Source organism: Molossus molossus, unplaced genomic scaffold, assembly GCF_014108415.1.
Source record: "Molossus molossus isolate mMolMol1 unplaced genomic scaffold, mMolMol1.p scaffold_m16_p_4, whole genome shotgun sequence".
Lineage (NCBI taxonomy): Eukaryota > Metazoa > Chordata > Mammalia > Chiroptera > Molossidae > Molossus > Molossus molossus.
The window spans coordinates 111,857,483-111,872,990 of record NW_023425377.1 but is presented as its reverse complement, the minus strand read 5'-3'; the positions used below and the strand labels follow the sequence as shown (position 1 = coordinate 111,872,990).

At 39.6% G+C, this 15,508-nt stretch overlaps 1 protein-coding gene across 5 annotated transcripts in view; it reads right to left on the bottom strand.

The window, feature by feature from the left end:
• INPP4B (inositol polyphosphate-4-phosphatase type II B) overlaps positions 1–15,508 on the bottom strand; it is a 595,725-nt gene that overhangs the window by 501,533 nt on the left and 78,684 nt on the right. For 2 of the 5 annotated variants that reach the window (XM_036282080.1, XM_036282084.1), the window contains exon 3: positions 3,303–3,429. The exons of 2 other annotated variants lie outside the window; for them this stretch is intronic. The gene's annotated coding sequence lies outside the window, so the exon portion shown is untranslated. Of the gene's footprint in view, positions 1–3,115; positions 3,198–3,302; positions 3,430–15,508 lie in introns of those variants that run through there. One more of the 5 variants, XM_036282083.1, reaches the window with a different exon arrangement.

Sequence of the window (15,508 nt, the reverse complement as noted above, 5' to 3'; positions counted from 1 at the left end):
TAGCTAATATAATTATCCACATCATTTTTACTCCTTTTTATCATCACTCTCCTTTCAAAAAATGCAGCGCCTGTGTATTGCTCTGTGTGTTTACCACCCAGAGTCAAATCTCCTTCCATCACCATAAATTTGACTCCTTTTCCCTTCACTAGCTCCCCTCAACTTGAAACCTATATGACTTTATTAACCGATGTCATCTCACTACGTTTCATACCGGACATTACTGAATTTGCCTGTTGCATCAACTGACTCCAACAGCTAAGGAAACACAGTCTCTGGGCAGGTGAGGGGAAGAGACTGAGCAGCATTTCGGGAAGACGAGAAAGCAGCCAAGCCCCCCACTGCAGTGGCTTCCCTTCACTTTGCTGAGGATTTCAGCTCAAAGAAGCCCTCTAAGAAACTGGGATATCATTCAAGATTCACTTAAAGCAACGGACCTTTTTCTACTCTTGCGAACACTCAATCCAGTTCAAAAAAAACACCTAGTGACCCCCTACTGCACTCTCCAGTCCTGATTTTGGGTCGATAACAGACTTGAGAGAAAACGTAATAAACAGAATGACTCCAGACACAGTTCGGTGGAGGAAACATCTGTAGACCATCATTTCAAGGAATTGGTGAAACTATCCTCATTTAACAAGATATAATGTGTTGAAACAACGGAAAGCATGGAAAAAATATTCTGCCATCAGGAAAGGGGGATTTAAAAAATAAACTTAAAACAATTAACCAGGACAACTGAACTGGTGCTCACCAGCTGACAGTCGGTCCTGCTTGGTCTAAAAAGAGTCCTGAGGGGATTTTGAAAGACTAAATCTGACAGGCAGGTAAGTAGGGACATCTCTTTCCAAGAAGCGGAGACAGTGCATCTGAAGACTGGAGGCGATGAAACCACGGAGACCAGCCTGCCACGGGGCCGACCGCAGTGCCCACTGTGCTTCCGCTCAGCCTCTCTTACAACTCAGTCTCTGCCAGGTGAGCACATAAGGAGACGAGGGCACCTACAGCCCAGCAAGGGGTTCTCACCAGAACCCGACCGCACTGACGCCTGATCTTGGATTTCTAGCCTCCAGACTGAGATCAGAAAAACGTCATTGTCCTGAGTGAAGTCAGGAGAGTTTCCATGGGAGGGGTGGCCAGCAGCATCGCTGAGGACAGCAGCCACAAAATCAGGACGGGAGCAGGCTCAAGGCCTTGGAATTGAGACCGTTTACTGGTGTCCTCCTGTCTAGCTGAGTCTCAAGGAAATCTTCCAGTCCTCCCACGATGGGCATGCCGGCACTGTTGTAGATGCGTGGATGGCTCCAGCCTTCCCTGGATGCGCCCATGAGGACGGGGGCTCAGGCATGGGCTTCTGGTTTACCCTGCCCGGCTGGAGAGAGGGTCCCACCTACACAACGATGTCAAGCCCACAGTCCAGGGTCAGCACTCACCACCCACATGGTCTCATGAGGAGCCATCACACGCTAATGAGCATTGCACATGAGCGAACTTATTCAGTCTTGGCAACAGCCCTACCAGAGTGGTATATTGCTTCTCTCAGTACATGGATGGGGAAGGTGGTGCCCGTTCCAATCCAGTAACTGCTACCTTGAGATGCAGGGTTTGGTTGATTCATATGCACTGTGCAACAGGCCCAGAGATTCTAATTTAATTGCCTGGGGTGGTGTTGGTCATCAGTAGTTTCTAGAGTTGCCTGCGTGGTTCTGGTGTGCATCTGGGACTGAGAATCCCCCGGCCCAGTGGCTAAGCTCATAGTTTTAACCAAGACAAAAAAATGAAAAATCCACATACTTCTTTATTCATGGTGTCCATGGATTCCCAAATCTAGATATTTGATCAGTAAATAACCCGACTTTAAATAAAATAAAGCTTCAATCATACTGCTACTAAAACTTTAAAAGAAAAATTTTAGCAAACATTAAAGAAGAGAAACACCACTGGAAGGAAAATGGACAAAATAGAAAGAGGCATCTCCAGTTGTTGCCTCCCCGACAGGGATGACTGAGAAACACTGCTTCAGACTTGAAACTCTTACCGTGTATTGTGAAAGGGAATGGCACATATGACTCGAAATAAACTAAGAAGGACTTTGAGTCACACCAACAACAGCCCCTAACTGCAGGGTACAGACACCAAGCAGAATTACATCTGTTGTGGGTTGAATTGTGTCCCTCAAAAGATACGCTGAAGTATCACCCTAGTCCCTGTGAATGTCATCTTATTCGGAAATAGTCTTTCCAGATGTAATTAAAATGTAAGTTAAGACGACAGTATATGGGGTAGGGTAGACCCTTAATCCAATATGGCTTGTGTCCTTCTGAGATGAGACATAAATATAAACACACGCATGGGACAGTGTCGTGTGAAGACAGACACAGAGTGAGATCACCACGCGACCACGGAGGCTGTGTCAGGGGGAGGCAGCTACAAGCCAAGGACGGCCGAGGACCACGACACCACCAGAAGCCAAGGGAAGAGAATGGAACAGATCGTCTGCCGGAGCTTTTGAAGAGAACAGGGCCCTGCTGACATCTTTATTTTAAACGTGTAGCCTCCAGAACTGTGAGAAAATAAACACCTCTTGTTCTAAACCACCCAGTTTATAATAATTTGTAATGGCAGCTCCAGAAAATTAATGCAATGTCTTTTGAGCCAACAAGAACGAAGCGCTTATCAAAATACCCTGATCAACTGGAGCTTAAAAAGCATCTTCTAGTTACATGAAGTCACCAAACACATTCTCAATTTAGACCTTAGAATACCCAGCTATGTTTAAAAAAAAAAAAAAAAAACTGATTTAAAGTTTAAATTGTCTCCCTCCGTAGCTGGGACCTGCTGCAAGTGGAAACCAACAGCCAATGACGAGCGTCCCGTATTTTTTCCCGAGGTCTCTCTTCTCCACCCAGTTACCCTTGGTGCCAATGCCTCTGGAACATGGCATGAAAGAGGGAAGGCAGGAAAAGAAGAGGTATGTGGAGAAGGCAAGTTACTTCTGGTCACTGAGCTAAGGGAACTGGTATGTATTAAAGCAAATTATTAGCCAGTGTTGACTCCACTCCCTCCAGTCACTGGAGACTTGACATGAGTCTTACTGTCTCACGTCGTTACTTACTACAGCCACAGCCCCCAGTGCAGTCTTGACTTCTGTCTGCTGAGACCACTTCAGTCCCTGAGCAGCCTAGAGGGACAGGACCTGGACAGCCTTGTGAGAGTGTTCTCACACGCGTGGCTCACAGCTGCTCCACGAGGAACTCTAACAACCCTGGGAAAACAGGCGAATTCCAACACAGCATTCCTACTTTGCTTGGCCATAAACTGCTCAGTAGCTCATCTCTTGGTCTTCAGATTCATCCGTGTTTTGACTGCCACTCCAAAACTTCAAGAGATTCACTTTACACTCTCACAGTCTCGGTGAAGAACCTCTTTCTAGCAATGAGAAGGGAAACAGGGAAACACCCCACAACTTACCTCCTGTGGATATTCCTGGAGAACCTTTAGTTCAACCTCCCAAATCTGCCTTTACTCTCCAAATATCCCACCCCGGTTGGAGTATGAATGTAAAAGTTATCTAAAAGTTCTCATGCTCCTACGAGGGAATTTCTACAAGGTGATCTGTTTCATAAATCACTTTGATATCTGGTAGCTATTCCCTTAAGGGGTCAAAATTTTCCAATTTTCCAACCTATGATATTAGTTTTTATAATTTAAGCTGTACAAGACCTATGGGAGAAGCAGCTGAAAATTACACAGTATGTCTGCTGGATATATATATTTTGTTTATGTTTCCTGAGCATTCCATGAATTTTACATTGTCCTTCCGTGTAATCTGTCCTACTGAGTCAGGCAGGGTGCTAATGGCTCCCGTGTCGTCTCTCCCAGTTCCTTTCTCCTTGTCTGTTCCTCCTGGTTGCAGTTCAGTTCTTTTCAGCACCTTCCAAATTTACCACCCTGTCAAAGCTTTAATGTCAACTTCTCCACAAAATGATCCCCAGGTACTGTGGACTCTGTTGATTTATGGTTCTCTGACCTCCTGTAGCAATTACAGTTAATGCCTATAATTTATATGCCTTCTTGGGTAGCCTTATGCTGTCACGTCCCCCCAGCTATATTTCAGGTACCTCAAGGACAGTTATTGTATTTTTTGCCTACTACCTATACCCCTCAGTATTTAATTCAATGTTTAGCACATAGGAAGGAGGTTCCTAATAAGTACGCATCCACTTGCTATGTATTAAATATCTATTAACAAAGAGAAGGCAGAACTATCTTATGTGCCATAAATATCGTATGTCCTATGATAGAAACTGCATAACAAGTCCTCACTGTCACATAAAACTTAAAGAACATTTGAACAAACTAATACGTCACATAGGAAAAAGGCAGCAAACAAAAGAATGTGGGAGAGGTACGGGCCATCACATAATGATGCTGATATTTGGAAATACATCCACATGCAAAGGTTTTGCATTTCTCTGTGTCTGACCTTGCCTTTCTGCTGGAGGTAGCACCTGCCTCAAGGAGCATTAGGATTGTTACAAGATAAATACAATCAGAAAGGAGCAGTCTGGAGTTTGACATCCAGCCAGAATTCTGGATCCACAGCAAAACAATGGTTTTAAATATTAGGCTTTCCTTGGGCAGAAAGGGGTTTTTAAAACCACAAGCTTGGTTTCCACTAGCATATTAGAAGTCAGACCCAGCGAACTAGGTCACAAAGTGCCAAGGTTCTAAGTGTGGAGAAGACACAGGGTGTGATGGAAAGATGTGAAAACCACCGTGGGCTGAAAAGTTGCATGGATAAGAAGACAGACAGGGGAGGAGGAGGGCAAACACAAGTCCTCATTTGCCTTTTCTTAAGTTAAATCCCCAGACAAACATGGATGGGAGCTTTCAGACGAGCAGGCTACTTTTCAGGGCATAGACTGATGAGAACTCAAGATTCTCTGAGAGAACTAGCATTCCATATTTAATGTGACACAGGAGCAGTTAGGGGCATAGGAGGAGAGAGCCAAGTGTCTAAAGAGACGAACCCAAGCAGAACCCCCTTATCCCCAGAGCCACGGTGTGGTGTCTGGGCGAGAAAGAATTCCCAAGTGCCTGAGCAGAAGACATGGAAGTATGGAAGTACTGAGTGGACATGGTCCCACTTATCACTCTCCCTCCAATGAGATCACATAAGGCCCAGTGCCCCCCAGTCACAGTGCCATAAGGGGAAGAGTAGAAAAAAGAGGGAAAATCCTAATGCACAACCACTTACCCAACAGTTGTTTGAGTCATCCACCCCTGATAAAAAGGAACTAAAGCTTATTGAATTCATGATCATTATTTTACAGATGAGAAAACTAAAGATCAGATGGATAGACTCGTTTACTTAAGAGTATTATGCAGGTAAAAACAGAGATCAGTCAATAATTCTAATTTTTCCAGCACCTACTGAAATACTGATATACTGTCCTACACTGTCATCTAGAGTCTAGTTTTTCTTTTTATTATGAATATCAATTAATGTTATTAGCCAGTTAATATTTAAAAATAAAAATTCCAAGGAAGACAATAATTTTAAATCCATTTCTTTGAATAAATAATGAAATACATTTAAAAATGAAATAATAACCCTGGCTGGATAGCTCAGTTGGTCAGAGCATCATCCTGATACACCAAGGTTGTAAGTTCGATCTCCAGTCTGGGCACACGCAAGAAGAAACTAATGAATGCATGGATAGGTAGAACAACAAATCAGTCTCTCTCTCTCGTTCTCTCTCTCTCTCTCTCCCTCTCTCTCTCTCTCCCCTTCCCTCTCCCTTCTTCTTTCTCTAAATTAAATATTTAAATAAAATTAAAATAATAAAGAAGAACTATTAGTTTTATAAGTAAATTTAGTAGGGTTACTGAATTTAGGGTCATTACAAAAATCAGTTGTACTACTATAAAACAACAAACAAACTAAAAAGTAGAAAGTATACATTTAAAATTGAATTTAAAAGTCTCAAATACCCTAGAATAAATCTAACACAAGATGTTCCTAACCTCTACACAAAAAACGTTATTTAGAGAAAATAAAGCAGACAAATAAACAGAAAGAGGTGTACCTTGCTCATATTGGAAGATTTGATACTATAAACATGACTGTTCTTCTCAAATTGATTCATGTATTCAATGTAATCACAATCCCAATAGCTGCTTTTTTAATTTTAAGTTAACAAGCTAACATTTCTACAGAAATGCAAAGGCCAAGATTAGCCAAAGTGATACTAAGGAACAAAGCTAGAGGTCTTCAGTTGCCAGATACCAAATTTATTATAAAGATTTTGTAATGAACAGAGTGTGTAATTGGTACAAAAACAGACCAGCGGGTATTTGGATGAAACAGAGAGTTCAGAAACAAACCCAAGGCCATGGTGACAACTCATTACATAAGTAAATTATGACAAGGTTGAGGATGTAGAGCAGAGGAGAAAGGCAGTCTCTCTACTACATGGTACTGAATGAATCATAGATCTACTTGGGATAAGAAAATGAATCTTAGCTCCTACCCATACAAAAACCGGTTTGCGAGGGCTGTGTATGTGAATGATCAAACAACCAAGCTTTTCAAAGGCAGTATCTCTTCCCTTAGGGTAAGCAGCGCTTTCTTAAACAGCAGAAGAAATGGTAACCACAAAAGAAAAAAATGATATGTTTGACCACATTTAAATTAGGAACTTCTGTTCATCAAAAGATGCCAAGCTGAGAATGAAAAGCCACAAAGTACAAGAAGAAATTTGCAATGCATATAACAGCTGGTAGTCAGAATATTTAAATAAAATCCTATAAATCAATAAGAACAAGACATACAACTCCATAGAAAAATGGGCAAAAGACATAAAATGTTCACAGACAAAGGCATTCAAACTGTGAATGAACATATTAAAATTTTCTCAACTTTATTAGTCCTTTGGAGATACAAATTAAAGTCACAATGAGATACCACCACATGCAGGCAAATGTGGCTAAAATAAAAAGAACACACACTATCAAGAGTTGGCAGAGATGCAGAGCATTGGTGGTGTGACATCCTGCTTGAGGGGAAGATGGTGGAAACTGGTGTAATTTTAGAAAACAGTTTGGTAGTATCTACTAAAGATGGACACGTGTAACGTATGGCTGGAAAAATTCCATTTCTCTGTTTATAACTACTTCAAAGGCATACGATGGTTGCCAAAATTATGTACAAGAATGTTTACAGTAGCATTCTTCACAGCAAGGACAGACAGACTAGGAACAGCTCAGAGACCATTAACAGTAGAACTGACTAACAAATTAAGATCTACTCGAACAATAAAATGCTATACATTAATGAGAATGAACCAACCACAGTTACATCAACCGCATGAATAACTATCAGAAACAGTGTTTAGGGTAAAAGATCATCAGAAAAAAAAAAACACCTACTGCAGGACAGCATTTATGTAAAACGCTGGGGAGGGGGACTCCTGTTTGGTATGAGTGACTGGGAGAGGACATAAGGGGAGTTTTGGAGGTACTCATACTGTGCTTTCTTGAGCTGGCACCTGGATCTTCAAAGTGTGTTCACTTTGCAAAAATGTATCAAGCTGTACACTTTAGATTTGCTCACTCTTCCATAAGAATGTCATACTTTAATAGTTTAGATTCTTAAGTGGCTTTGGGATCTTCACTCGCCTGTATGTACCACTTGGGGAAAAAAAAAAGCACAAATAGATTTTAAAGATAGTCCCTGATTTTAAAGATAATGAGGAAGAAATAAAAGAGCAGACAGATTTCAATGCAAATATTCTTCCTCACCATCTGCAGGTGTGATCCTTCAGAATAGCACGTGGAGACAGAACACTGGTGTTTTTTCTGGAACAGCTGTTTTCCATATTTTCGACATTAATACTCCTCCTCAAATTACTTATTCATTGTTGGCTTTGTTTAATAAAACGGAATCTACCATAAAATGCATGTATATTCCACATTAAAGCACATTGGTAGATTTAACATATACAAATAAATATATTTGTATATATTGAGAAATTTTTACTATTTGGGCTACACTACCCAGAAAACATCTAGAGTCAGATGGTAAGCATTATCCTTGACCTTTAAAGTTATTTTCTTTTGCAAATACTAAAACTGCTACCAGTTGGATTCCTTTCTAATTTTCCCTTGCTTATTATTTTATGAAACAATTAGTTCAGAAAAGAACACAAACAAAACAAAGGTTTAGAATTACAGGTTTTTATAACTGTCTGCATTTAACCTTTGAAAAGAAAATATAGATTGAAAAAAGAAACTCAATAAGCACCTATTTATCTCTGTTTGTACCCAGTAAGATAGAAAAAAAATTTTCTTTTCTGAATTATACCTAGATTAAACATCAATAATGAAAAATCATAGAGGTAATAATCAAAATAATCATTTTGTTTTTGTTTTGTTTTTAATATGTTTTTATTGAAATTTTTTTTTTTTTTTTTTTAGAGACAGAGGAAGGGAGAGATGGATGGAAACATTGATGTGAGAGAGAAACATGGATCGACTGCCTCCTGCACGCCCCCTACTGGCGACAGAGCCCGCAACCCAGGTATGTGCCCTGACCAGGAATCAAACCGGGACCTCTCAGTCCACAGGACTATGCTCAGTCCACGGAGCCACACCGCCGGGCTATTGTCCCACTTTATAGATGAGGAAACTGCAGCACAATTTGGTTCCTAGGAGTTACCTGAGCCGCAGAGCCAGCAGGCAAAGGTGGAATTTGAAGGCAGGTAGCTGTGACCAATCCCATTCCCTTAACTCTTCTGTGGATCCAGGTATCTCTGCTATTTCCAGGGGACCACTTATTACGCTAATACGTCTTATTATTCAAATCTATTACTTAATTCTTATTGTGAAGTCTCCCATTTCATTTTGAATGTATGTTTTATTTAAAAATTTTATTCTGTGTATGTTTTTGCTATTATCTATATTTCTCATGTATTCACTAGAATTGTGAATTCTATACTTTGAATCTAGAGTGGATAATCTCTCCCAAGAGTTTAAAGCAAATTACATATATCATGCCATTTACATTTAAACACACATACTCATCCAGCACTGTTCTCTGAATTAATTTTTCTCAGTTCACTGTGCATTTTCTCATCTTCTATCTCATTCTGTTGCCAGCCAGAGTCTAGACCCTTTATTCTCAAAGGGTAGCCCATAAAGCTGCAGCTTCGCCGGTACCTGGAAGGCTTGTTAGAAACACCAAATTCCAGGCACCCCCCTGGACCAACAGTCAGAATCTTTATTTTTACAAGAACCTCAGGTGATCTGTAGGCATATTAAAGTTTAAGAAACCTGCTTTAATGATATATTCCTCTAAACTAAAGGCTTTCTTAATCTTTGCTTCAGCTCATTTATTTCCCTAGGTTCCCTGGAAGATATTCTTATCCATTTTACCACTAAGTGTTTTAGTCTGTTAAAATTATTATTGAGTGTTTCACCATCTCTGGCAGCTTTACTGCCTGCAGCATTACTGAATTTTACTGAATTAACCACTGAGGACTTAAGAACCATGCTCTCTTCTGGGGCTGTCTGAAGAACGGTCTGTCTGCAATGGGCTGTATCCTCCACCAGTGACTACAAACACCATCAGTTGGAAGAAGGCAGAGTTGCCCTGCTTTAGCCCTGGTGTGTATCATTGTAAATGTCTATGCGAGTTCCTAAGCCAAAAGGTCAGTGACGGAGTAGTTACTGTTTTCTCAAAACCCTGGGAGACTTCGTGCTACATTACAACACCATGTGGATCTCAATTCCTTTGTGACTTCTTAGATTTCTTAGTTCTCAGGTATTCACTTATAAGGTGCCCAAGGGTATTCTGTTGGGTTTTTTGTTTGTCTGTTTGTTTTTGTTTGTTTTGTTTTTTTTGTTTTTAATGTAAGTTGAATTGAAAAGTTTCCAGAAAAATATTTTAGTAGTAATGAGGATTTTGCTTCTGGCAAAAACAAACTATCAACAACAACCAAAACTAAACATAATAACTAATGAAACTCTCAAAGAAAGAGAAATATCTATATTCAAAACAATCACAATAAGCTTCAAAACCAGTAAATTAATGCAAAAGAAAATCAATCTTAAAAATGTAAGAGGAAATTCTGTGCTGGTAAGTACTTTCTACTGTTTTAATAAAGTACCAGTGCCCTGGCCTATTTGGCTCAGCGGTTTGAGCATCAGCCCCTGGACCAAAGAGTAATAGGTTCGACTCCAGTCTAGGGGATGTACCTCAGTTGTGGTTGGGTCCCCAGGTTGTGCAAAAGGCAACCACTTAATTGTGTCTCACATCAATGTTTCTCTCTCTCTCTCCCTCCCACTCTGACTGAAGGCAAATGGAAAAAGTATCCTCGAGTGAGGATTAAAAAAATAAAAATGAAAAATTAAGTACCAGTAACTAAATCTTAAAAATACACTTCAAGTTTCTTTACTTCCTTACCTCTTTAAATTGGCTCTTGAATGGATTTCCAACATATGAAGGGGAATGAGGTTAATTTACTTAAGCACATAATATGAAGGAAGATCATTATTTTAAATTTTGCTAATAGAAAAATAAAGAATACTGTATGTGAGTATGGTCTGGGTATTAGATAGTAAAAAGGAATTAATTTTGTGATAGCTATGGTGACAATATCATGGTTATGTAGGTAAGCATTCCTATCTTTTAGAACTGTATACTGAAGTAAATTGAGCTGAAATGCCCCCAAAAAACTGCCAGTTGGACAGACTGGTACATACCACCACCACTAAAGATGAAATAAAAGTACCACTAACAAAAACAGAGAGAAAGAGGGATATTAGCAATCCAGAAAGATGTCAATAGAGAAATTTTAGTATCACGACAGGAGGTTTAAATAAGCTATCAGTCCATTGATTAGAAGCGGTGAAAGAAAAAAATTGTGTGTGTGTGTGTTTTTTAATATTCATAATGTCACTGAACCAACACAATGTATTTGAAAAATTATGTGGAACATATTATGGACCCTCTTGTTCAAGTTAAACTATGGTAACTCTTTCACATACATTGCTTTTAATATTTAAAATAACTGCTTAAAGGAGACACGAAGAACCCTTTGCCACTTCACAGCACTTTCGTCTTGGCTCAAGAAAGAGCGACCTTTTGCACCCTTTACAGCCTGTCTGTTCTCCTACACTTACTCCACGCATGGGATGATGGTCTGATTCGCCAGATAGCCATATTTTATTAGCAGTTGGTTTCTGTGCAAAGTTTGTTAGGAAAAGTGTAAAACTTAGTCCAAATCTTTTAGAATTAACTAAGATTAAAAATTTTTTAACTAAATATACTCTTAATTATCACCCCATTCTAGGAACCAAGAATTTTTGTGGAAAATACAAACAACAAAACTAACAGTAGAAAATTTTTTACAATGCTAACAGTACACATACATGGAAAACCCACACAATACCTAAATGCAAGAAATATAAACAATCTTAGGAAATGAAATTGTAGTTGAGTGACTCCATAGTTCACTATCAAAGTATGACAGAAAATGGGGACAAAATAAAAACTATATGGTGCTCAATCAGGGAATTTCTGCTTCTGATAATATACCAGTGAGTCTAAAAAGCCCTCTGCTTCAAAACATCTAGAAATGCTTAATAAAATATAACAAACATACTTGAAAATGCATTTTTAAGCATTTATGAATACTACATGTGTTTACCAACACTGGGATCATAAAGCCTGGAATTTTAATAGCCTAATAATAAGAAACAGTGGATAATACTTTAGGTTTGAGAAAGATGAGGGGTTGAAAATAAAAACATGCAAAAGCCCAAAAAGTGTGTGTAATTTTTTTAAATGCCTTCTACCAAGGGGAAGTAACAAGGGGAAAATGACCTGTGACATCGTTAGCTTGGAATGCAGAAAAAGAAAATCTGTGTTGTAAAAATGCATAAACCAGCCTGGCTGGTGTATCTCAGTGGTTGAGCATCAACCCATGCAACAAGAGGTCACCGGTTCAATTCCCAGTCAGGGCATGTGCCCAGGTTGTGGGCCAAATCCCCAGCAGGGGGCATGCAGGAAGCAACCAATCAATGTTCTCTCTCATCAATGTTTCTATCTCTCTTTCTCCCTCTCCCTTCCTTACTCTCTAAAATCAATAAAGAAAAAAAAAATGTTTATAATGAACTAAACAAACTGATGAACAAAATAGACCCATAGACATAGAAGTAGGGTGCAGACTGACAAACCTCAGAAGAGGGTGTTGGGGGGAAGGAAGAGATAAACCCCAGAACTTATATGCATGTATGCATAACCAATGGACATAGACAACAAAGCTGAGGACAGGGCAGGTGGGGGTATGGGGAGGAGGGTGTCAATGGGGGGAAAAGGAGAAACATCTGTAACAAAAAAAAATTAATAAAAATAATATTTTTCAATTTTTAATGAAATAAAATAAAAATGCATAAAACATAGTTCTTCCCCATGGCTTTTGGGCTCACTTTTATACACTGATTATAAATCCTGAAAAACTTCAAACAAGGAAATTCACTTAAAAAAAGCAAATTAGCCTGGCCAGTGTGGCTTAGTTGATTGAGCGTAGTCCCATGCACCAAGAGGTCACAGGTTGGATTCCTGGTCAAGGTCACATGCCAGGGTTGCAGGCTCAAGCCACAGTAGGGGGCGTGCAGGAGGCAGCCAATCAATGTTTCTCTTCCTACAATGTTTCTCTCTCTCCCTCTCCCTTCCTCTCTCTCTAAAAATCAATAAAAAGACATTTTTTAATAAATAAAGTAAATACATTTTAGAAAGCAAATTAAACCTATTCCAAAGTAATAAAACCTCATCTCATACATCTCAGGATCCCCCCAAATTTTTAAAAACCCCAAAATGAGCTCACAATTGAACATTATATGATGTCCGAAAAAAATAGGCCTGCATAAAGGCAAGTCCAAAGAAGCAACAAAAAGCAGAATTAGATGGCTGAGGACATCAGACTTTATAATTATCAGATAAACAACATAAAATAAAGAAGCTATTTATAATATATAAATATATAAAAGAGGAAACTAAAAACAGAAGAGAAAATACGCTATAAAAACCAACTGGAATTTTAAAAGATCAAAAGTAACTTCTAGAAAAAAGAAATAAAATGACAATCTTTGTAGATACACTTAATAGAAAATTACATACAACTTCAGAGTGAATCAATAAACTGAAAGATACACTTGAGCGATTCCACAAAATACGACACAGCAAGGAAAAGTGATGAAACCTGTAAGATAAAGGGCGGAATGGAACGCTGTAGCATGTGATTGGTCAGATCCTGAAGGGGAGACGAGAGAGGGGGTGAGGCCAGGGCCAGACCCAGGGTGAGGTGAGGAAGGCAGCCGGAGCAAAAAAAGTAAGGAAATGGACTCTTTTTGAATTATGCCCCTGGAAGAGGCAATACCAAGGCAGATCATTGGCTAGCCATTTTCCAGAACTGAAACTTGAGATCCAGGATATACAATGTTTCCCGTGCAGGATAAATAAGAAGAAATTTACACCTGGAGACAATAGTGAAACCATGGACTAGTAAAGGAAAAGAGGTCTCAAAGCAGCCAGAAATACATGGCTGACTACTTCAGTAGATACTTCTGGTGCCCTGCCCATGTCTTCATTACCCACCCACCTTGACCTAACTGGCGATCAGAGAAGACCATATACGCAACAACTGCGTACACACAGTCTTTTCAGAAACATGGACTATGCGCCTTAGTAGACCTGCGCTAGCCATTAAATAAGCCTCAATATTTTTTTTTTATAAAGTGGAAGGGAGGGAAGGGGGGGGGAGTGAGAAACATTGCTGTGAGAGAAACATATCAATTGGTTGCCTCCCACACAACCCCAACCAGGGCCTGGGATCAAACCACAACCGAGGTATGTGCCCTTGACTGGAATCGAACCTGCCACTCTTTGGTCCATGGGCCGACCGATGCTCTAACCGCTGAGCCAAACCAGCCAGGGCAAACCTCAATAATAAAGTGAAATATCACAGAGTATATTCTCTTCCTAAATTGGAATTAAATTAAAATTTACAATTAGATATGTCAGAAAATAAATCTCTGGAAATTAAATAACCCACTGCTAAATAACCCTTGAGCCTAAAAAATAAAATGTAAGGAAAATAAGAAAATCTTTCAAACTATATTACAGTAAGAATAAATGATAGCAATATGCGGCATTACTAAAGTAGTAATTAGAAAAAGATTTATAGATTTAAATGCCTACATTAGAAAATAAAATCTACATTTTTTACTTAAGAACCTAAAAATGACAGAGCTTTGGAGTCAGACAGACTTAGATACGGTTCAAATAAATTATCTGACATGTATAATGGAGATAGGAACACCTACACTATATGGTTGTCACCACATAATAAGGGCTTGTTGTTACTATTATAAAGATACTAACTGTAATATTTTTGGAAAACACAAAAGGATATAGAAAAGAACATTAGTCACTCGTGATTGAACCACTCGAGCATGATTGAACCACCCATGATTGAACCTCGACAAAACAAGAGTCCTATTTTTATATAAAAAATACAATTCAATATGAAAATGGTAAAAAATATATATATATTTTTTAAAAGAGCCCAGCCAGTGCGGTTCAGTTGGTTGAACGTTGTCCTATGTACCAGGTCACCGGTTTGATTCCTGGCCAGGGCACATGCCCAGGTTGCGGGCTCCATCCCCAGTAGGGGGCATGCAGGAGGCAGCTGATTGATGTTTCTCTCATTGATGTTTCTATATCTTCCTCTCCCTTCCTCTTTCTGAATCAATAAAAATATTTTTTTAAAAGGAAAGAAAAGAAAAAAAACCCTGCTCTGCACCATTTGATGATACCAAATGGGCATGGCTCTGTAGGGCAGATGCAGAGTTAGGGGAGGCAGGAGTCTCCTATAGTGGATGACAGGGTAGAACGGTGCCCCTGAGGGGAGGCAGAGACCCCACCAAGAAGAGGGTACATAAAGCATGGTGGGGTTCAGATCACTGGGAAGCAATGGGAAGAGGTCTGAGAGCAGGTGGTGAGAGCACAGAGACACACGGGACAGGCTGAGGGATCCGTTAATGAGGGGGCTGGGGAGACAGGTCTGAGAAATTTGTTGCGGTCTTTTAGGGGAAGCAGTGAATAAGGAGAAATGATAAGGTCAGATGATAGGCATGGATGCCAGGTTAAGGAACTGAAATAGTATCTGTATAGGGCGAGGAAAGCGTCAGAAGTTTCTGAGCGGGGAGGGCGATGACCTACCCTACTGTCTTTTCGGTCATTTGATGAGGAAAAGCCTGGGAAACAGGGACACAGAACATAAAATACCAGATGAGAGAACTTAATGAGAAAACTTTTTCCTAAAAACCAAAGGGGAAGTCATTCGATATGCAAAATAACTAAATGTAAATATTGTAGAAAGGCCGAGAGACCCTGTAGACACATGCCACATTTGGAGTACAACTGTTAAAATAACGCAAT